The sequence below is a fragment of the Sceloporus undulatus genome, chromosome 1 (genome assembly GCF_019175285.1).
Source record: "Sceloporus undulatus isolate JIND9_A2432 ecotype Alabama chromosome 1, SceUnd_v1.1, whole genome shotgun sequence".
In the NCBI taxonomy this organism is placed as follows: Eukaryota; Metazoa; Chordata; class Lepidosauria; order Squamata; family Phrynosomatidae; genus Sceloporus; species Sceloporus undulatus.
This window is the reverse complement of record NC_056522.1, coordinates 113,265,440-113,285,966: the sequence shown is the minus strand read 5'-3', so window position 1 is coordinate 113,285,966 and position 20,527 is coordinate 113,265,440. Positions and strand designations below refer to the sequence as shown.

Sequence of the window (20,527 nt, the reverse complement as noted above, 5' to 3'; positions counted from 1 at the left end):
AGTGGAACAAACCTTAAAGGACCTATTACGGGGATAAAGATGGTTCATGACTCTAGGACAGTCTACTTTTATGTCTACCTACTTTTTACTTTATAATCCCTTATAGGTTTCTTTTTACAGCCTTTGCTGATTCAATACACTTGAAAAGTCTGGAAAGGTTTATTCATAAAGCAACTGAACATCAGTTCAATATATATATATATATATATATATATATATATATATATATATATATAAATTAACCTGGTAACCTAAACCATAAGCAGAATTTAAAGTGGAAAAATGCAGTACAAAATTGCCTACGGTACCAGTAAGTGAAATCCTAGCTCAGTATATGCTACAGAGAACTACCAGTAATCTTTGTTTCAGTTTGACATGACCCTAAATGGAATAATTTATATTTACTAGCACTTTGAGGGCCAAACTAGAAGATGTAAGGAGAAAACAGGGATTCTGCATTTCTTTTACAATGCCAATAGAAAAAAAACCCAACAGATTTGTAGAGAAAATAAGTGGCCAAAATGAGGCTGTTTAGCTCTATCAGATGGTGGGAATCCCAGCTGGAGGAAAAATGGGTCCCTCTCAGCAGGGCATCTGAAAATGAGAATCAGCAAAAGAGATTACCCACTCTCATTCCAGCTGATCCTGTAAACTAGGGGTCAGGATGTCAGCTTTCTACACTTGAGGCTTTCCAGGAATGTCATGAACTCAAAAAATGCCAAGTTCACATGTGTCAGCATTCAAATAAACATGGAGTCAATGATGCAAATGTATTTGAAATGCATTCAAGGCATACAGAGTTTAATCCAGAATTATCCTGGGTCTATTTGTATTAGTTATTCACACTGCTGATGATGCAAACGTTTCAACAACAACAACGGGGGGGGGGGACCCAGGGTAAGTGGAGTTGCGGTCAACCCCGCCCCCGCCCCCCAACTTAATCGGGTACCTTTGGAATGCATGTGAACAACAGAGATTCAACCTGGATTCTTCCTGGATTATTCTCACCATCTGAATAGTGCCTTAGTTTAGTACTGTAATCCATCCCAGAATAAAGGGATGACAGCTGGCACATCTCCACTTTGTTCATGAATAATTGGTTTATGTCCTATCTTGTGGTAGCAAATGATGAAAAATGCATTTATATACAGTATTACTTTTTCACTATTGATTAAAACATAATTGTAGATAGATTTTTTTGCATTTCTCATAGGATGTCATTAAACAGAATGATGAGCTACTTCCTTCCTTCACCATGTCTTTGAGGGGTTTTTTGCAACTTTCTATACTCATTTATTTTAAATTATTAAATGGTTCAAACTACCTTCTCTCTCTTTCTTCTTTAAAAAGCAACAACTTGCTCTTGTGGTATAATTTCTTCTGAACCTTTATTCCCTTTGCATACTTAGATGTATATTTAACTGACTTAAATGACAAAAGTGCAAAAAAACAAAAACAAACCTCTTTTGCTGCACTTTGACAAAAAAGAAAAAAACAAACAAACCCACTAGGAAATATATTAATCTTCATGCTTTAATGAAACATTTAGGGCTTTAAAATAAAAATAAAAATGTAGAATGCTTGTTATGACCAAACATTCAAAGCTACAGAAGTTTTCAGCCAATTAATGAACTGTGCTTGAACCCTGAAAACTCAATATAGTTCATCTTTGGTACTATATTGCATAACCACATGCTATTCCCCAGGCAATTTGCACTGACAAGTTCATGAAGTTTTTCAGACTGCTTCCGAAGAAAGAATGGGTTTTGTTGCTCTAACAGTAATTTTTGTGTTTTAAAACAAAGGAGAAAAATACAAAGAAAGAAGAAATGTTCTGTGTGCCATCAACAGAATTAATGAGGATAACATTAAAATCAAATGAAGAAAAATGGTAAAGATTAACAGCACAATCCTATTTAAGCATACATGTAGATCCAGCTAAATGAGTTAAGTGAATTTAAGGGTCCAAGCATGGTTTATGTCACTCCAAATGGTGAAATGAGGTGCCCCTGTCAGAAAGCAGGGTACAAGTATTCCCATGTAAATATATACTCATTTTATGGAATTGTGGAGAGAGTACGAGAGACCAAACAAAAAACAAAACAAAACAAAAAAACTAATTCTGGAAGATGATTTGGTGGAGTGCTAAAGCAACTGTTGCAAGCATCTTGTAGATGCATACATGCTGAAATCCTGCATCACATTTGTAACTACATAACAAATGTTATAGAAAAATAAATGATCTAAGGAATCAACTCCCAAAATTCTAGAAAGCTGTTCTGAAAGACTGAAAGAGGTTTATGGAATGGGGCACTTCAGAATAATGTGGCCAACGCCCCCACCCAGACCCCACTGCAGTACATAGAGCTGCTCTCTAGAGTTTAATATTGGTTTGCGGTGTGTGTATGTGCATTTATGATTGTGGCAATAGTGCCAAAATTGTAAATATGTAGCATTGCTTAATACATAACAGTTATGGATCTGTAGTGCTAAGTTACAAATCCGAAATTTCAATGCAGGACAACGGTCACCATATTTTCTGAACTGCTGACCCAGAGTGTTTGCTTAATGGCAGTTAGTGTCTGGTGGCCATTAACAAAATTTGTACTTTTGTCCAAATCAGGAATAGGTATGGAACAAAAGTGAGAATCTTCTCTTGCAAAACTGAAAATGGTGAATTCTGCTGCTGAAAGAGGATAATGTTGCTTTTTTAAAACTCAAGTCTCACCATCTGAATGTGTTCCTATCTTCTTCCTCATCTATGTTTGCCAATAAGCAAATATTACCACCATCTTCCCCACAAAAACCAGTGAAGTATCCAAGATATCATTCTCACAAGGATATTACTGAACTGTCCTGAAACATCCTATTTGGCAAGTATAAAACAATACAAAGACATTGATGGTTATGGTGACCAGAAAATTAATATTAGTAGCATCTCTGTTTTCCTATTTAACTGTGATGAATCAAACCAAAATAGGCAGGTGGTTCATTTAATGGTATTAGAGTGCTAATTTAAAACAAAACAAAACACATAGCCAAAAGAAATCACCCAAAGCTAGCAGTGAGCAGTTGGTCAGTTCTAAGCACCTGAGCAATGTGTTATACAACTGTCCTGTTCTTGAGATGCAGGACAAGAGGGATGATGCAAACTTCCTAGGTGTTGGAAAGTTGTTTTCTACGTTGGAATAACACATTTTCCTACAACACAATGGACATCACGTGTTTCAGAATTACTACTTCCATAGAATTTTATGTTAGTGCTTATATATTGTTGATTGGTTACTTAAAAAAAAACACACTCTGTTCTTGCAGCTTTAAAATTTTGCTACAAGTCCAAGCCTTGTAAATGAGTTCATACATGCCAATAGCTCACATGCCCACATATACCGAAGTCACTCACTTTGGGTCTGAAAGAAATGAGACTTAACTTTGATAAAAGTTCCATGTGTGGTTGGTTATTCAGCTGAAGGAACAAGGCTCTACAAATCGGCCCTTTGTTCAGTTGTTCTCTTCTGGACTCTTTCATGTTTCCCAGTAACATAATCTATCAGATGATCACAGGTCTAATGAATTGAGATGTTTCCAACATCACTTCTAACATCTCTTCTAGCATCAATGTAATGATTGTGTGTTTATTTTTTATAATTATTTATTACACATTGCCTTTTTCTCAGTGCAGGACCTAAGGTGGCTTACAATTGTGTACTACCATATAAGACAGATACCAGAAATTATGGTTAGAGCAATTCATCAGGCATATCAAATTTTGCCTGGTAAAACCAGTAAAGTGTAAAAAGGATTACTTGTTAGGTGAAATATTTTAACCTGTTTTTGGAAGGTGTCGTGACTGGCATGAGGAGAACAATTCCCCACAACCTCTTTCAATCAGTCTTCTGTGCTTCCACTGTACATTTCCTGCAATGCACACTTCCTTGCTTACTTTTACACAGACAGAAGGCCCAAACACTTACTTTTGTTTTAACAGTAAGCTCAGGTCTTCAAGATGTTGAACTCTTGGAGTTACAAGTTTTAGACCTGACTCACATATGTGGCCTTTCCTTAACCTTGTTATAAAGGGAGAAGGGAAAAGAATAATCAATCCCTGCTGAGATCACGTTAATTGTAAACCAATCAAGATACTAAAACACCCACTCTCTACCCATCTTCATTGTAGAGAGAGGCAGGACAGAAACCAGCTAAGTCAGATGGAAGCATGCCCACTGGCAAAAACAAGACTGGTACAGGATATATGACCAATAACACAGCAAAGCCAAAATAAAATTGAGGATTGTTTTCTGTGATGCTATTGCTAATGCTCACAACGTATTTTTCTGAGTGTTTTGACATTACCACATGTCTCAAAAAACACTGCAAACCATGTGGTGTTTTTTATGCAACAGAGGGCTTTTGTCACAACAAAACTGTTCTGGTCTAATTCTATTTTTTAATTGTACAGGTATTGTTCTTTTAATTTGTATGCTGCTTTGTGTCCCAATTCTGGGACACAAAGCAGGATGATGATGATGATGATGATGATGATGATGATGATGATATAACAACAACAACAGCAGCAGCAGCAGTATATTGGAAGCAATACTGGGCCCATGGTATCTGCTGGGATATGGTTCCATGACGTCCTGTAGGTACCAAACTCCATGGATGCTCCAGTCCCGTTAAATACAATGATATAGTAAAATTGTGTTCCTTATATAAAATGGATAATTCAAGCTTTGCATTTTAGAATTTATTTCGCTCCCAATATTTTCAAACTGTAGATGGCTGAATCCATGGATAAAAAATCAGTGGGTACAAAGAGCCAAGGGTACACTCATGAGAAAGAGTCCCAAGGCAATGAAGCTTATTTTCTGCTGCTCCAGAGAACAGAACCCAGAACAATGGATGCAAGCTACAGGAAAAGAGATTCCACCTCAACATTAGGAGGAACTTCCTAACAGTAAGGGCTGTTCGACAGTGGAATGCATTCCCTCGGAGGGTGACAGAGTCTCCTTCCTTGGAGGTCTTTAAACAGAGGCTGGATGGCCATCTGTCGGGGATGCTTTGATTTGGATTTCCTGCATGGCAGGGGATTGGACTGGATGGCCCTAGTGGTCTCTTTCAACTCTATGATTCTATGATTCTTTCCTTACATTTCCCCAACTGCCCCATTCTTACCATTCAAGGCACATGAGAATTCAGCTCTTTGGCTGTTTTCGTCTCCCACAAAATTTCAGCTGAAGACTCCCTTGTCAGTGGAGGTGGTGAATCCATGCTTGATTTTCCCAATTTCAAAGCTGTCCAGGGTGCTGAAATACTTTTACAAACAAGGTTCAGCACCTTGGGTACCTTCTCTAAAGTTCATACTGAAAACTAGAAAGGCACCACTCCATAGACATGAATCAGCTGACACGAAAGAGCAAATGAAATGCAAGACCAAAAGCTTGCCTTGTGATCAGCACAAACTAACTCCATCCAATAGTCACACCAACAATGAAGGTACAGTATTTCTCTGAAAACAGCCCAGTTGGGAAAGTGCTCTTTTATATACCATCACAGAGAAGCAACAACTCAACATTTTGCTTTAGTTTTTTGAATATAAATTCCCTTAGAGGCAGATTTGCTCCATATTAAGCAAGAAAATAGACTATTCCTCCCCACCCCTACATGCTGCTCCATGTGCATGTCAACTCACACAACCAGTCAGCATACTGACAAGAATTCTGGGATGCCAGATTCCTTACTAACATCTTATCATCCGTGCTGCAGAAATAATTCATTTTGACACCACTTTAACTGTTGTGGCTCCATCCTACAGAATCCTGGGATTTATTTTGGCACCAGGGCTTTCTGTCAGAGAAGGCTAAATATCTCACAAAACCACAAATTCCAGAATTCCATAGCACTGAACCATAGCAGTTAAAGCAGTGTCAAACGGCATTATTTCTGCAGTGAGGATTCAACTCAGGAAGCTCTGAAATTCAAGATTTCAAGAGCTCTCTAAATGAAATGGTACCATATACAGTACCTAAAGCCACAGATTTAATGTGCATAAAACTAAAACGAACTGCTGACACTGCAAAATATTCCATTCAAATGAACTTATTTTCTTTCTCTTGTTTATTTCCTTCCAAAACGTATGTGTATGTGAGATGGAGAGAGACTAAAGCAACCAAAATAAACTGACAAGATAGATAGAGCTTTTAAAAATATCATTGGAAGATGTACTACATTTCAGGTAACAGGATTCATTCTCAGAATGAATTCAACTCATTGTCAACAGAAGCATCTTTCCTGACAGTGGAATATATTGCTTTCACATTTTAGAGACAATTAAGTCTCAGAGCTAGGAAACTGGTGTATTAGCCCACAGATGCCAGAACCTGGATTCTTTTTCTAGAACTTATAACATGGAGAATGGAATTAATGTGGACACATTCTTGGTATGCACATGCCTCTAGATAAGATCTTTTTGAAGAGAAGAACAAGTAGCACCAGTAAAAAAAAAATTAAAGCCTCAAAACAGGGAGGTGGGAACTCTGGCCCAAGGCACTGTTTCTGAAGCCTAGAGTAAAGGCCTACATAATCAGTTGCTAGTCTCCATTAAAGGTGAATCAGTGAGTCAATGGGAACTTGATGATATAAATTTTGTTGATTCAAGTGGATCACTAGAACTTACTTAGATGGAACTAACAACCAGTTTAGGCCAGATATAACATGTTTTCATCAAGTCCAAGTGCAAGTAATGCTGATAACTAAATTAATATAAGAACACCCAAGACCTGGTTTATTCTATTATATGTACTTAGAAATCAGTTTCCACCTAATGCTAATCAGTAATCTGAGCAGAATTCATCTGAGAATTTGGTTGCTGAAAGGTTCTTGCTTCACAGGTAGTTCTGTGCTCCAGGATGATACATCAATCTTATGCGACAGTTGCCATGTAGGATAAACTATGGAAGAGTCAGCAAATAGTAAATCAGATTTTAAAAAATTATGTCAAGCAAAAACAGACACTAATGAAGGTTACAGCAAGCAGCTCATTTTCCTGTCCAGAATAACAGAAAGCCTTGCAATACTTGTATTCAGACACCATCCTAAACCAGAATTTAATTTGAGATGAAAACCTACCTTCCCTCTGGCTAGCAGGCCTCCCTTCCCTTTATCTCTTTCCAAGATAGTTTTAGTTTCTGATTTTGCTTACCAGTGTTTACTGGCAGGTTGTGGTCCAAGCAAGGAGGCAGCCTCCTTATATAACTTTGTGGTAAGGTTCCCTCTGTATACTGAGATCACAAGCTCCCTCCGCAACTATTTGTCATTTCAGCTGAAACATCAGACTGTAAGCAGTGTTAATTAAGGGCTCATCCAGAAGTAGGCAGAAAAAACTCTGGAAGTATCAAGAGTTTCCAGGGTTTTTTGTTTGTTTGTTTGTTTTGATGTACCTGGATATCAAAACTCTTTCTTGAAATATGCCAGGCTTCCCTCCCTCCTCTGTCATGGGCTTTTTCTTTTTCCTCCCATTGATCATGTGTCACATCTACTAGACACATGCAACATTTCAGAAACTGATTTCCCCCCCAGTTCCACTGAACTTTATCTACAAAGTGTTTGGCAATATTACACTAGTTAAATATTAGGAACGTTTTGTCTTGGTGCAACCATTCTTCTTTCCCTTGCTTTATCTCTGTAGAATCTGTGACCTGGAAACAATAGTTCTGTTTACTGGTGGCAGCCATCATAGCTAGTTCCAGGATAATACAAACAGACAGCCAAGTAGAGATATATTTTGTTTTAAAACATGCTGGGTTTAATTTGATCTGGGAATTAGGAATGAAAATCCTTGGTAATACCAGGAGTTCCCAGGAAATACATCAGGATGAAGAAGGAGTAATATGGATCTCTAAAATAAAACAGGTTTGTACCAGAACAAAACCTGGGACTTTCAGAGATGTTTTTCTTTATCTGGAAGGGTTCTAAGTGGTGTTTGAGGCACAGCACCTTCAAGCCATAGTTATCTTTTTAAGTGGTAAAATAATATCACAGGTTTCAACATTATCAAAATATTTTTTAAAAAACTAAAAAGGTGAATAGCAATCCCTTTAACAAATCTACACCGAAAGCGGTGAGTGAGTGAAAAATCAGGAAATGCAGAATCACGGCAGTAAATATACAGCCTGCTTCTACAGCTGAATCAAATTCTTTCTGCTAGGTGATTTTCCCCAAACACACTGGCTTATGATGGAGTGATTATATTTCAGGCTTTTCTAAACACAAGCACTTATTACTACTACTACTACCATCATCATCATCATTGTTGTCGTCATATCAGTTGCACAGCATGTTAAAGAGGACAAGATGTTGCCCAAGGACAATGCAATCTCAAGTTCAACGTAAGGGATGCAACCACAAAAAGAAAGAAGAAAGCATAAACAGAAGAATACATATTTCTGTCTGGGAAGCTTTGGATACAATCCCTTACTCCCCATAATCCTACTGGAATTAAACCTAAAAATTCTTACAATTTCTAATTGCTTTTTTTGTTTTTTGGGGTATATGTAATAAAATGATGATTTTAACGAAACAAAAACATCACCTTCTTGATAAGGGCTACTTTTTTTACATTACACTTAATAAAAAAAGCTTTCTGGTGTTTTTATTTGTCACCCTCTGTTGCTCTCCACCCTGAGCTAGCACCTGACAGACTGACAGCAACTCAATCCCAGAATCTTTTTCATGGCCAGCACTCAATCATAAAGAAAGGAATGCCTCCAATGAGCTGTAGAGTGAATTTTCCTCAACAGAACCCATACATCCTGGAACAGAAACCAAGGTTCTCAGGCAACTTTGAACCTCTGCAACCATCATTTTTGTTCTGTCTCGCATGAATAGTGTAGGAAATAAATCTGGTTTCAGGACACCTGCACTGTTAGGCCCTTAGCTTCCAATATCCTCCAAAGGGAGAATTCCTATTTCTAAAGGGATACACAGATCATGCAGGGACAGGACAGGGCAGTACTGGGATCAGAGACCTCGAAGGAATATATACATTTCTCACATAGGCCCCATACTGACAGGCCAAAATAAAGCTGCTTTGGGTCACTTTGGAGGTATGCTGTTTAAATGAGGCATGTGTCCTAAGAGTCTGGAAGCTGCACCTTAGGACTGGATTGTTTCTTTGCCATGGCTTCTGGACTCTTAGTACACATGCATCATTTAAACAGCATACCTCCAAAGTGGCCCGAAGCAGCTTTATTTTGGCCTGTCTGTATGGGTCCATAGTCTGCTAGGTTGGCTGCCTGAGCTTGGTTGGCCCAACTCTCAGAACAGGACTGGGAAACTATACTTAGCCTGGTTATGGCTGATGAAGGCTCCCCAGCCCTGCTTCAGACCTTTCCTCTTCTGCATCATTACCCAAAGAGTAAACCTCCACTGAATTCAATGAGACCTACTTCATAGAAAACATGTATAAACCTGGACTGCAAAAGGGACAAGCTCAGGTTCAGCACAACACAAACTGTCCTGATGCCACACATGTGTGATTCACTATATGAAAGAAAGTTAATAAAAATTAAATGCAACAAAGAATTTTGTGCCATCTTAACATCTAACAGATTTATTATGGCATAAGTTTTTGTGGACTAATATCCATGAAAGCTTATGTCATAATATATGCATTAATCTTTTTACATAAAAATATGGTTTTATTTTGTTTTTTGTTGCAGCAGATTAGCATGCCTACTTTTCCAGACACTGGAAAGAAAAATGTATGATACAAGAGTGAAGTTTTGATTTTGGACTAGGGAGCAGCATAAGAACAGAGGAAGTGGCCTTAAAACATCTAGCCAAGTAGGATCAATTCTGACAGTAATGGCTCTACAGAGTTTAAGACAGGGTAGTTTCCCAGCCCTGCCTGGAAGTCCCTGATGCATATATTCAGAATGATACTGCTGTTCTCATATCCAACTAGGCCCACTGAGTGTAGTCTAGTGGATCTCTTTAGTCCAAAACACAATGCAGGAATAGTCCAGTTTGACACCACTTTAACTGCCTGGCTCAGTGCTAGGGAATTTGCACCAGAGCTCTCTGACAGAGAAGGCTAAATATCTAACTAGATTACAGTTCCCACAATTCTCTAGCACCTAGCCAGGGCAGTTAAAGGGGTCTGAAACTGGATTATTTGTCAATAATGCAGTAAATCTGCTCTGTGTTTAAGTCCAGAGTTTAAAAGACCTATGAGGGGAGAGGGTAACTTGGATCAGGGACGTAGCTAGGATTTTAGGAAGGGGGGGAGGGTCCAGACTAAGTGCCATCATTATAATGGGGCTTGAGTGCGGCGGCGCAGCAGCACACACCATTCATTTTTCTAATGGAAAGGGGGAGGGGGTCTGGACCCCAAGAACCCCCCCCCTTGGCTACGTCCCTGCTTGGATGGCAACTTTGGAGTAAGCCTGGAGTAGATTCACTGCTCACTGATTTCAGAGCTACCAACCTCCAACTGGGCCCCATCCTATTTAACCTCCAAAATGCATGATTTTAGGTCCAGCATGGTGTAGTAGTTTCGGTGCTGGTCTATCACTATGGGAGACCAGGGTTCAAATCACCACTCAGCCATGGAAACCCACTGGTAACCTTGAAAAAGTCCTATTCTCTCTTGCTTCGTATTGTCAAATCCCCTCTGAACCAATCGTGCCAAGAAAATCCTATGCCAGGGCCACCATGAGTCAGAGTTCAATGGGACACAACAACAAGGTTATAGTTAGTATTGTATATAGAAACCTGATCCAAAGGCAGTTTTGAGTGCAGTAGCCCTTACACACATTGGTAGTTGCATGCCATGGCTCCATACTATGGAATCCTGAGATTTGCAGTTTCTCGTAGGTTTCTGATGGAGAAGGCTAAATATATCAAAAAATTACCAATCTCAGAATTCTGTAACACTGAGCTGTGTCATTTAAAATGGTACAAAGGGCATTAATTCTGCAGTGCTGATGCAGTTGCAGTGTTGAATGTGACAGAGGTGGTCCTTCTGAGCATAACCAAAGACTCTTTAATCTCCTTATTGGTAAGACATTTCAAATCAGAAAGCAGCATTTCCAGGGAAGTTGGAACTCCAGGATGTCTCCTGTTAGAGAGTCCTACAGAATCCTAGATTGGCCATGACCTTGGGCAAGTCACATACTCTCAGCCTCAGGCAAAGGCAAGGGCAATCCTCCTCTGGACAAATCTTACCAAGAAAAACCCACAATAGGGTCGACTTAGTCAGGAATGATTTGAAGGCACACAACACACACAAAAAACACCCAGAAAGCACTAGAAAAGTCCAACTCAGTTCTGGAGCCACAAGCCACTCCAGTTCCCAGAATTCTATAGCACTGAGCCAAGGCAGTTAGTGGGTTGAAACTGAATTATTTCTGCAGTGTGGATGGAATGCAGCCTATCTTTTTCCAACGCCTGAAGGAGAAAACGACTCTACTCCCCCCATCCTTCTGGGTTGGCAGTCCCCTTTTTATCTTTGGGCAGCAGACGGAAGGAGCTGAGTGGTGTGGTTTAGCCCCAAGACCTGATCTGGCAGTCCTCTCTCCTCCTTTTCCTTCTCAGGAGGAAGAACCAGGGCCCCAGGTGGGAACTCCCTCAGGACTCCCCTTGCACCAGGAGAGAGGGAAGGAGAGGGCAAGGGCAAGAGAAGGCAGAGGGGCTTCTTCAGGTCTTCCTCACAGCCCAAACCTGTGATGGTTTCTTTTTTTACCCACCTCTCCTTCTTCACCTGGGGATACAAACGCAGCATGTTGGGACCTTGAGGAGTCCAAGCTCTGAATTGAGAGGATGGGACTCTCAGGATACCTGGAGCCCCATCAAAAGAAAGAAAAGAAAGGACCCTCTCCCCTTTGTAGCTTTGGTGCTTGGTGGAGTGTTCAACTATATAACTCTAGAGATTAGGCTTCCATTCCCAGCTCAGCCATGGAAACCCACCTTGGACATGTCACACTCTCTCAGCCTCAGAGGAAAGGTGATGGCAAACCTCCCCCGAATGAACCTTGCCAAGAAGACCACAGGACACAGTGGCCTTAGGTTAAAATAAATAAATAAATAAATACATAAAATATGGAGAGCCAGTGTGTTTTTTTAGTGTTGGGCTATGATTCCAGGGTTGGATTCCCAGCTGGGCCATGGAAACCCACTGGCTGACCTTGGGCAAGGCACACTCTCTCAGCCTCAGGGGAAAAGGTAAAGGCCAGAAAACCCCAGGATAGGATCGGCACAAGTCGGCAATGACTTGAAAACACATAACAGACACACACAGACCAGCTCTGGGTTGCGGAGAGTTTTCAGATGCAGACAAAGAGCAGAAGCAGGTGACCAGAGATCCTCATAACCATAAAGGAGGTCAAGGCACTGCAAAATGGAGGACATTCGAGGCAAAAAATGGAGGACATGGCCATATACAAACTCAAAACACTCCTAGAAATGTCAAAGCATGCTGCTCAGAATGGAGGACGCTTTGGAATTCCTCCTGGACAGAAAGTGGAAATAGAGAACAGGGTCCTGGAAAAGAAGAACCTCTCTCTGCTCACCCTGAGATAAAAAGACTCATGTCAATCCATGCTTCTTAGTCCTTCTCTAAACGAAAGACATTTTGGGATTCCTCCTGGACAGAAGGCTGAGATGTTGGGCAGGTCCTGGAAAAGGAGGACCAAGTCTGCTCGCCCTGATCACAACATGAAAGCTGGGTACACTCATATATATATCTCCTATATTTATCCTATCAAGATTAATCCCATGCTTCTTAGTCCTGCTCCAAATAGAGGATATCTTGGGATTCCTCCTGGTAAGAAATGTCCTAGAAAAGGAGGACCAAGTCTGGTCACCCTGAGTACAAAATAAAAGCTGGGCACCGTCCTATATTTATATAGATGTATTCTGTATTTATCCTATCAAGATAAATCCCCTGCTTCATAGTCCTGCTCCCGATCGAGGACATTTTGCAATTCCTCCTGGTAAGAAATGTCCTAGAAAAGGAGAACCAGGTCTGCTCACCCTGGGTACAAAATGAAAGCTGGCCACTGCTCTGAAGACAATTCTGTGCTTCTAGTCCTGCTCCAAAGGGACATTCCTCCTGGAGAGAAGAAGGCTGAAAGGTAGGCTAGTTCCTGGGGAGGGGGACCGGGGGGGGGCACACACTGGGTGTGAAGTGACTTTCTCAGGCCCTGCCCTCTGCCCTCCGCCCTCCCTGCCCCTTCCCTTTTACCTGAGGGTGGAAGGGCTCTCCTTCTCGTTGCCCCAAGTTTGCCCGCCAAGGGCTGGAGGGAAGGAAGCAAGCGCCCCGCTTGAGCCGCGCCTTCTTTAGGCAGCAGCGGCGCCCGAGGCTGCTTTGACTAAAATAGGCAGCCGCGAGTGAGGCGCCTCTCCGGGGTCAGGAGCAGACAAGGAGGGGGGGAGGGGGCTGAGGGAGACCCCGACCGCGCAAGCGCACCCCGAACCCCCCCCCTTCCACCAGGGTCCCATTTGGGGACACCATACCTCTCCAAAAGCAGAGCCTGCGCCCTTCAAAAGCCTCCCTCCCTGATGGGTCTGGTGGGAGTGTGGGACTCGGGCTCCCTCTGGGGAGCAAGGTTCGGATCCCTGTTCAGCTCGAGAACACACTCGGCAAGTCACACTCTCTCAGCCTCAAGAGGAAGGCAGTGGCAAAACCCCTCTGAAGAAAACTTGCCAAGAAAACCTCAGGATCAGTCCAAAAGCGGTGCAGGGGTTTGAGAGAGTTTGGGACTCTGGAGACCAGAGTTGGAATCCCACTGGGTGGCCTTGGGCAAGTCACACTCTCTCAGCCTCAGGGGAAGGCAATGGCAAACCTCTCTGAAGAAACTCGCCAAGAAAACCCCAGGATAGGGTCGCCATAAGTTAGAAATGACTTGAAGGCGCTTTGCCTCAGGGCGCCTCAGGACCCAGGCCTTTCCTCTGCCAAGGACACGTTTGTGAGGGGAGAAGTTGGCAAAACTCGGGGGTTGTGGGAAGGTTTAAGGGTGATGTGAGAGAGCCAGTGTGGGTAAGATGCCAGCCACAGATGTCCGGAATAAAGTCTTCTAGAACACGGTCACATAGCCCCCCAAACCCCACAAAAAACTTTCATGGGGTAATGATCTGAGCTTTGGATTGGACTCAGCCATGGAAACCCAGTGGGGGATCCTGGGCAAGTCACATTCTCTCAGCCTCAGAGGATGGCCATGGCAACAAAACAAAACCCTTGGAAAAAACTTCCCAAGAAAACCCCAGGATAGGGTCGCTTTAACATAAGTTGGAAACAACTTCAAGGCACGCAGCAACAACAACAACAACAACAGGACCCCCCCCCCAAAGCTAAAACACACATGTAAATATAAAGCCCAATCTTACAGTATACAGAATAACAAGAAAGTGCTGCATCTGTTTCATATAATAGGGTTTGCTTATATTCTTCATAGATTAATCAGATGAAGGGTTAGAAGGTTTTTATCTTTAATTATTTATATTTGTACTCATATATTTGCTTCTTAATATGCTATTGTTGTGTTAAAATTGATTTTTTAAAAAACTGTATCGCCTGGAGATCTGTTGACTGGAATAAAGGCTTTGCACTTGTACTTTGAATATGGTATATATACAGCTATAGATGCTGTATTTTATTATGTACTCAACAATGTTTTCTGATGAATTTATCTTTGTTAAAATGTCTGGTTGGCTTCCAATATACTTATAGAACTCTGAGCAAGAGAAATGCTTAAAATTGTACTTGATTAGTAACAAACCCTTGACTGAATGTGCATTTCAATTATTATTTTTTTTCATTTTATCAATCATGTTGAAATAAGGGGGGGGGGGAGATTTTCAACTTTTGCCTTGTGTCCTCAAACACTCTATTGCCTAACATGTTGGGTGTCTTTTCCCCTCCAGGCAAGAAATGCATCCTGAGTATTGGGGGTAAGTTTTGTCTGCTGCTGCTTCTAGGAAAAAAGAAGGACCCATCCTACCCCCTCCCTCCCATTTGCAGCAAGGAGAGACTGCCAAGCAGACAAATTTCTCAAAGAGGAGCAGCAAACATGATATCTTGAAATCCAAAAAACACCCAGGGGTAGCCATGTTGGCCATATTGCAAATCCAATAACATCCAAACAATGATACCTTTATTAGGCCAACCAAAATGCACAATTACATGTTGCAAGCCTTCAAAGACACACTGGTGTTATTGTTTGGATGTTATTGGATCAGCAAGCATGGTGTTACACAGATGCAGGCAAAACGTCAGGAATAAATTTTTTCAGAACACGGCCACATAGCCTGAAAAACCTGAAAAAAAACTATGGATGCCAGCCGTGAAATCCTTCATATGCTCAGAATGGAGGACATTTTGACATTCCTCCTGGATAGAAAGGTTGACATGTAGGACATGTTGAAAAGAAGGTCACTCTGATTGAGATATGGGGGAATACGTCTCTGCATGGAGAAATCGTATTTTCTCTCTCTCTCACTTCATGCTGAAATTAATCATAGTCTTATGCACACCTCTGGGGTTCTATTATCATTAATATTATTTTATCCCATCTTTTTCCCAGTTTGGGACTCAAGGGACTTTTTCACATGGGGACCTATGTGCTTCCATACCAAAAATGGTTAAAGTGTTGGCATCCCGGAAAAGCAAGCAAATTTGCTAATACTTATCACACATAGAGCACAACAAGGGGTTAAAAGCACATTACTTAGGCAACAAAGTGGGTCGAAAGTGAATTTGGGTTTTAGATAGATGAGGACAAATCCTATTACTAACTTGGAAATAACTTTTTTGAGCATGCTCCAAACTGTCACTTCCACAAGTTCACACACAAACATGCTCCACAGAGAGAAGGGAAACTGGGGAGGAAAATCCTCTTTGCCCCAGAAGCTATTTCAGAGGAAAGAAGGCTAAGGTATGCAAACTCCCATAAAACCACACACACACACTAGAAGACGGGGCCGATCCATAAACCTGCCTCATTCCAGCTAGGGCTAAAATTCTCAGATGTTTTCCTTTTCCAGGACATATCCTCCATTTCTCCCTCCTGTACAAAAGGAATTCCAAATTGTAATGTGTATGTGTGTATGTGTCCCTTTAAGAACAAAGCAGACTCCCTCTCCTTGGCACAGCAAGGAACCCTCAAAAATCTGGGAACAGGGAGAATCTGGGACATGGTTTTCAGACTGTTGCAATTACACGAAGTAAGCAAATTTGTTGGAAATGAAATGCATTGTGAAAATGCTTATTCCCTGATTCACCTCACTTTCTGTCTGGATTCTGACCAGTTTGTGTGCAGCGTCATCTGAAAAGCAATTGCAAAATTGTCCCTAATGCCCTGGATAACCCTGCATTGTGACCAGTTCAACCTTCCAATTTTCCCTGTGTGAAAACGTCCTAGGTGTCTTACAAAAGAATAAAGAAAAGCATTGGCCAAAATCCTGTTCTGGTGTTGCACAACTTGCTTTTACAGGAAATAGAATTCGCAAATATTGAGGGCTGCTCTTATGTATCTATGTAGTAGAGCCAGCAAAAAGATCAATGCTCAATGGGACTGAGGCAAATTGGGACAGATACCTTGTGGTCCCCAATGCATATCAGGCCCACAATGGCATTAGGCTCTTGTCAGTGACCTGGTAAGCATCTTTGCAATTCAGCAACTGGGTTTCTTAGCACCTTTCTTACTTAGTTAAGTGCATGCAAAATCTGACCTGGAATCATATACGGTGCGCCACTGTCATATGCAGGCACCTTTTACGTGGCTTTCAGCTTATGCTGAAAGCCCTGCACCATTTCCTGAATGGTGTGCATGCCTATGGTGTGCATGCCATGGCGCGCTGCAAGCACAAGCCCCATTATTCTCAATGGGGCTCAAGCATAGGCAGAATTTGCCTTACGCGGCAGGGTCCGGAACGAATCCCCGCGTAAGGCAAAGGGCCACTGTATGAAAGGATTTTCTCTGGGTTACTCCATTTAAAGAATTATTGGAAACTCTGAACCCCCCATGCGACCAGCCGCTCAATCGCATGATTGATTAACTGCCCATACAACACATCAGTATACCAAATGACATAGTGGCATAGCACAATATCATGTTGCCTCTCCTGTACATATCCCCTACTCCCCCATCCTCCCATGGCACCCTGTTAGACCAGCCATTTTGTTAATGTTTTTATTATTTATATTGTATAGTTGGTAACCTGATGTGTTTGCCATCATTTTGCTCCAAGGGGTGTGCAATGGTTTAATGGTGCAACTGACCACTCATGTGCTTGTTTAATCATTTTACACATGGGCGATAAAAAGAAATTATGTCTATAATGATACTGGCAGCTCACTGAGACCAGCACACCTAATCCTGACTACTTCTGCCCCTCTCCCCATCTTCATACCAGTGCACAGACTGCATGCCAGTGTGATAGTTCACTCTTTTTGGCTTGAGTCAGAACAAACCAGGATCTATTTTGCGCCATTGTAAAGTCCTGGAATACAGCTTTGGTACTTTTTCCTAATGTTTCGACCATGTATGTCATTTAAACAGGTGAATTCTGAGATGGGCAGAGCAATTTCATAGAATCATAGAGTTGGAAGATACCACAAGGGCCATCCAGTCCAACCCCCTGCCATGCAGGAACATAGAATCAAAGCATTCAGCTGCTGTTTTAAAACCTCCAAAGAAGGAGACTCCATTATATCCTGGGGGAGGGTGTTCCACTGTTGAACAGTTCTTAGTGTCAGGAAGTTCTTCCCAATGGTGAGCAGGAATTTCTTGTCCTGTAGTTTGAATCCATTTTTGCCCCTTCAGACAACCCAGTCTGATTTAGAACATCTGTAAAAGAATGCTATCATGATAACAGTGGTAAGTTGGAGACCTTTGCTGGTCTACTGAAAATTCACAACTGTCTAGATTCCAGTCTAGATCTGGTTTCTGATCTTGCTTCTGCCCACTCAGAGAGTAATGTCATTTTGATACTGCTGGCAGTTATAGTTTGGATCCTTTCTCTAATAGTCAAAGAGCCTATGCATTCTTTCATATGGAACAGAAGGTTTGGCTGTTTTAATTTGTTGCAAAAATTTTGTAGCATTTACCAAACTGCCAGTCTTATGTTAGGGTCTACTGGGGCATTTAAGGTACATTAGCATTGATACACACCCTCTAGGACCCAACATTTGCCTGAATGACTGATGAAACTTGTGTCAGTTCATAGAGATTGCTTTCCTTTGTCATAACAAAAAGTTTTTCTTTTTCAGCGTTGGGCACATGCAGTCATATCAGCACTCTGGTAATTTACAATACAATCCTATATATTGGTCGAGTCTAATTTATCCAAAATGCTTGGGATTAGAAATGTTTTGGATTTTTTTTTATTTTGTAATACCTGTATTGTCATTTATAGTGGGCCCTCCACATTTGCTTGGGTTACGGGTGCAAGACCCCCATGAAAGTGGAAAAACTGCAAATTAAAAAAAATAAAACACTTCTTTTTTTTTTCCTCCTGAAATAATACCTCTCTAGGAATCTCTGCATTTTCCAGTGCAACTTTATGGTCAGAATCACATGGATGTTGACTATAGAATCAAACAGGAGGGCCTACAAATGCCGAGAGAAGTATTTTCTCATAGAGTCATACTAGGTCCTTTAGTGTGACTCTATGGTCAACGTCTGGCAGAGTCACACAGGAGGGCCTAGAGATTCCTAGGGAGAACATATTAATCAAATTCACAAATAATCAAATCTGCCAAAGTCAAAGGCACAACTGTGGTGGACAACTGTACATACATAATGAGATATCTTGAAGAGGGGACCCATGCCCAAATACAAAAATCATTTATGATATATATATATATATATATATATATATATACACACACACATACACGCACGCACACACGCACGCACACACGCACGCACACATACATATATACATACATACACACACATATATAGCCTGAAGGTAATTTTATAGAATATTTTAAATAATTTTGTGCATGAAATAAAGTTTACATACACTGAACCATCAGAAAGCAAAGTTGTTACTTTCTCAGCCATCCATGAAAAGTTTGGTTTCTGGAGTAGTTCTGATTTCAGAATTCCAGATAAGGGAGACTCAGTACTATCTTTTCTACTGTGAAGAAATTTGTGTTGAGCTCAGTGGCATTTATTCTCAAATAAGTGTGTATTAGAATTGAAACATTAAAAAAAAGTTTCAGAGTATGTGGCTTACATCTTAAGGACCTGTAAGTAAAGATAATAAGAAAGTCAAAACATAATACTTTTTACTAGGGGAATGCATTCAGGTTTTTTTTTTAAAAAAAAAAAGGTTTGACATCCAACATTCCTGATCTGATTTTTATATACTATCATGCATTAAGAATATAACATATAATTATTAAATATAACTTTATAAAACTGATTGTTAATCTTTTTTTTCCCCTGTAGTCTGTGTCATTTTTCCTTATCCACATGGAGGTTTTCTCCATCTTTACATCATGGAACTGGAATCTGTTCCTCTGTATCTAAATGTACAAAGTGAAAAAGATACTTGATTCAGAGATTCACTGTCAAGAATTCTAGCTACAGCATCATTTCTATGCTTGGTTGTTTGCTCAAGTGCACAGCCCCCTCTGGACTGAAGCGTATGAATACTATTTGTGATAAGTGCGGTGGTGTCAATTACATTGGCCACCATTGTTGTAGCATCTGTTAATTTCAGATGATACCCAAGATTAACTTGGAAACAAAACCACAGGTAGCCTCAGCATCATTATATTTAATTTAATGATATGAAAGTAGAAAGACAGTCCCTTGAAGAGGCAACTGAGTTTATTGTATTGCTAATGAATGATATGATTACCATCAAAACAATGAACAGCATTGAAAGTGCATTCTAATGAATCAGTCTTAGACAATGTTTGCATTATGATACTGATTAATTAACTGTGCTTCTTTCCTGAGACAGAAGATAAACATGCTTTTGTCAGAGGAACCCTGTAGACAATAAAACAACAGACCCTTTATAGTATTTAATTTAGCTATGATTTGATGGATTAGCCTGTATATCAGAAAGGGATATTTTAGGCAAGTAGCTCAAAAGGGGGATCTCCACCACTGGAAACCAGTTATACCACATTGATCCAGATGGTTCAGCTTGGGAGAAGTCCAAGGCACTTAGCTATAATGGGATCTCTGAAGATCAAAACCAGGGAAAACCTGGGAAAATTCATGCCAGTTGTCTAGTCATTACTGCATGTTGCACCCCATTCTTCTCCCCTAAGAAAGTCACTTATGCCTATCAACTCCTGACACATTCCCCTTAGGACCCATTTCTGCCTATAAATACATGTGCCTGAACAACAGCAATTTGGTCCAGTTTTCAATAAGGCAGAAACTCAGATTCAAACCTGACCCCTCAGTACTGCTGTCTGTGCTATTCACAGCAAGCAGACTGAGTCACATAGTTTTTGTGGATTTTTCGGGCTTTGTGGCCATGTTCTAGAAGAGTTTCTTCC

General features: G+C 40.8%; 1 protein-coding gene across 3 annotated transcripts in view; it reads right to left on the bottom strand.

Moving 5' to 3' along the window:
• LOC121917014 (blood vessel epicardial substance-like) overlaps positions 1 to 13,550 on the bottom strand; it is an 87,396-nt gene extending 73,846 nt beyond the window's left edge. Inside the window, exon 1 of one of the 3 annotated variants that reach the window (XM_042442635.1) lies at positions 13,516 to 13,550. The gene's annotated coding sequence lies outside the window, so the exon portion shown is untranslated. Of the gene's footprint in view, positions 1 to 13,032; positions 13,159 to 13,243; positions 13,411 to 13,515 lie in introns of those variants that run through there. The other 2 variants (XM_042442644.1, XM_042442626.1) reach the window with 2 other exon arrangements.
• Between the last annotated feature and the right edge of the window lie 6,977 nt (positions 13,551 to 20,527).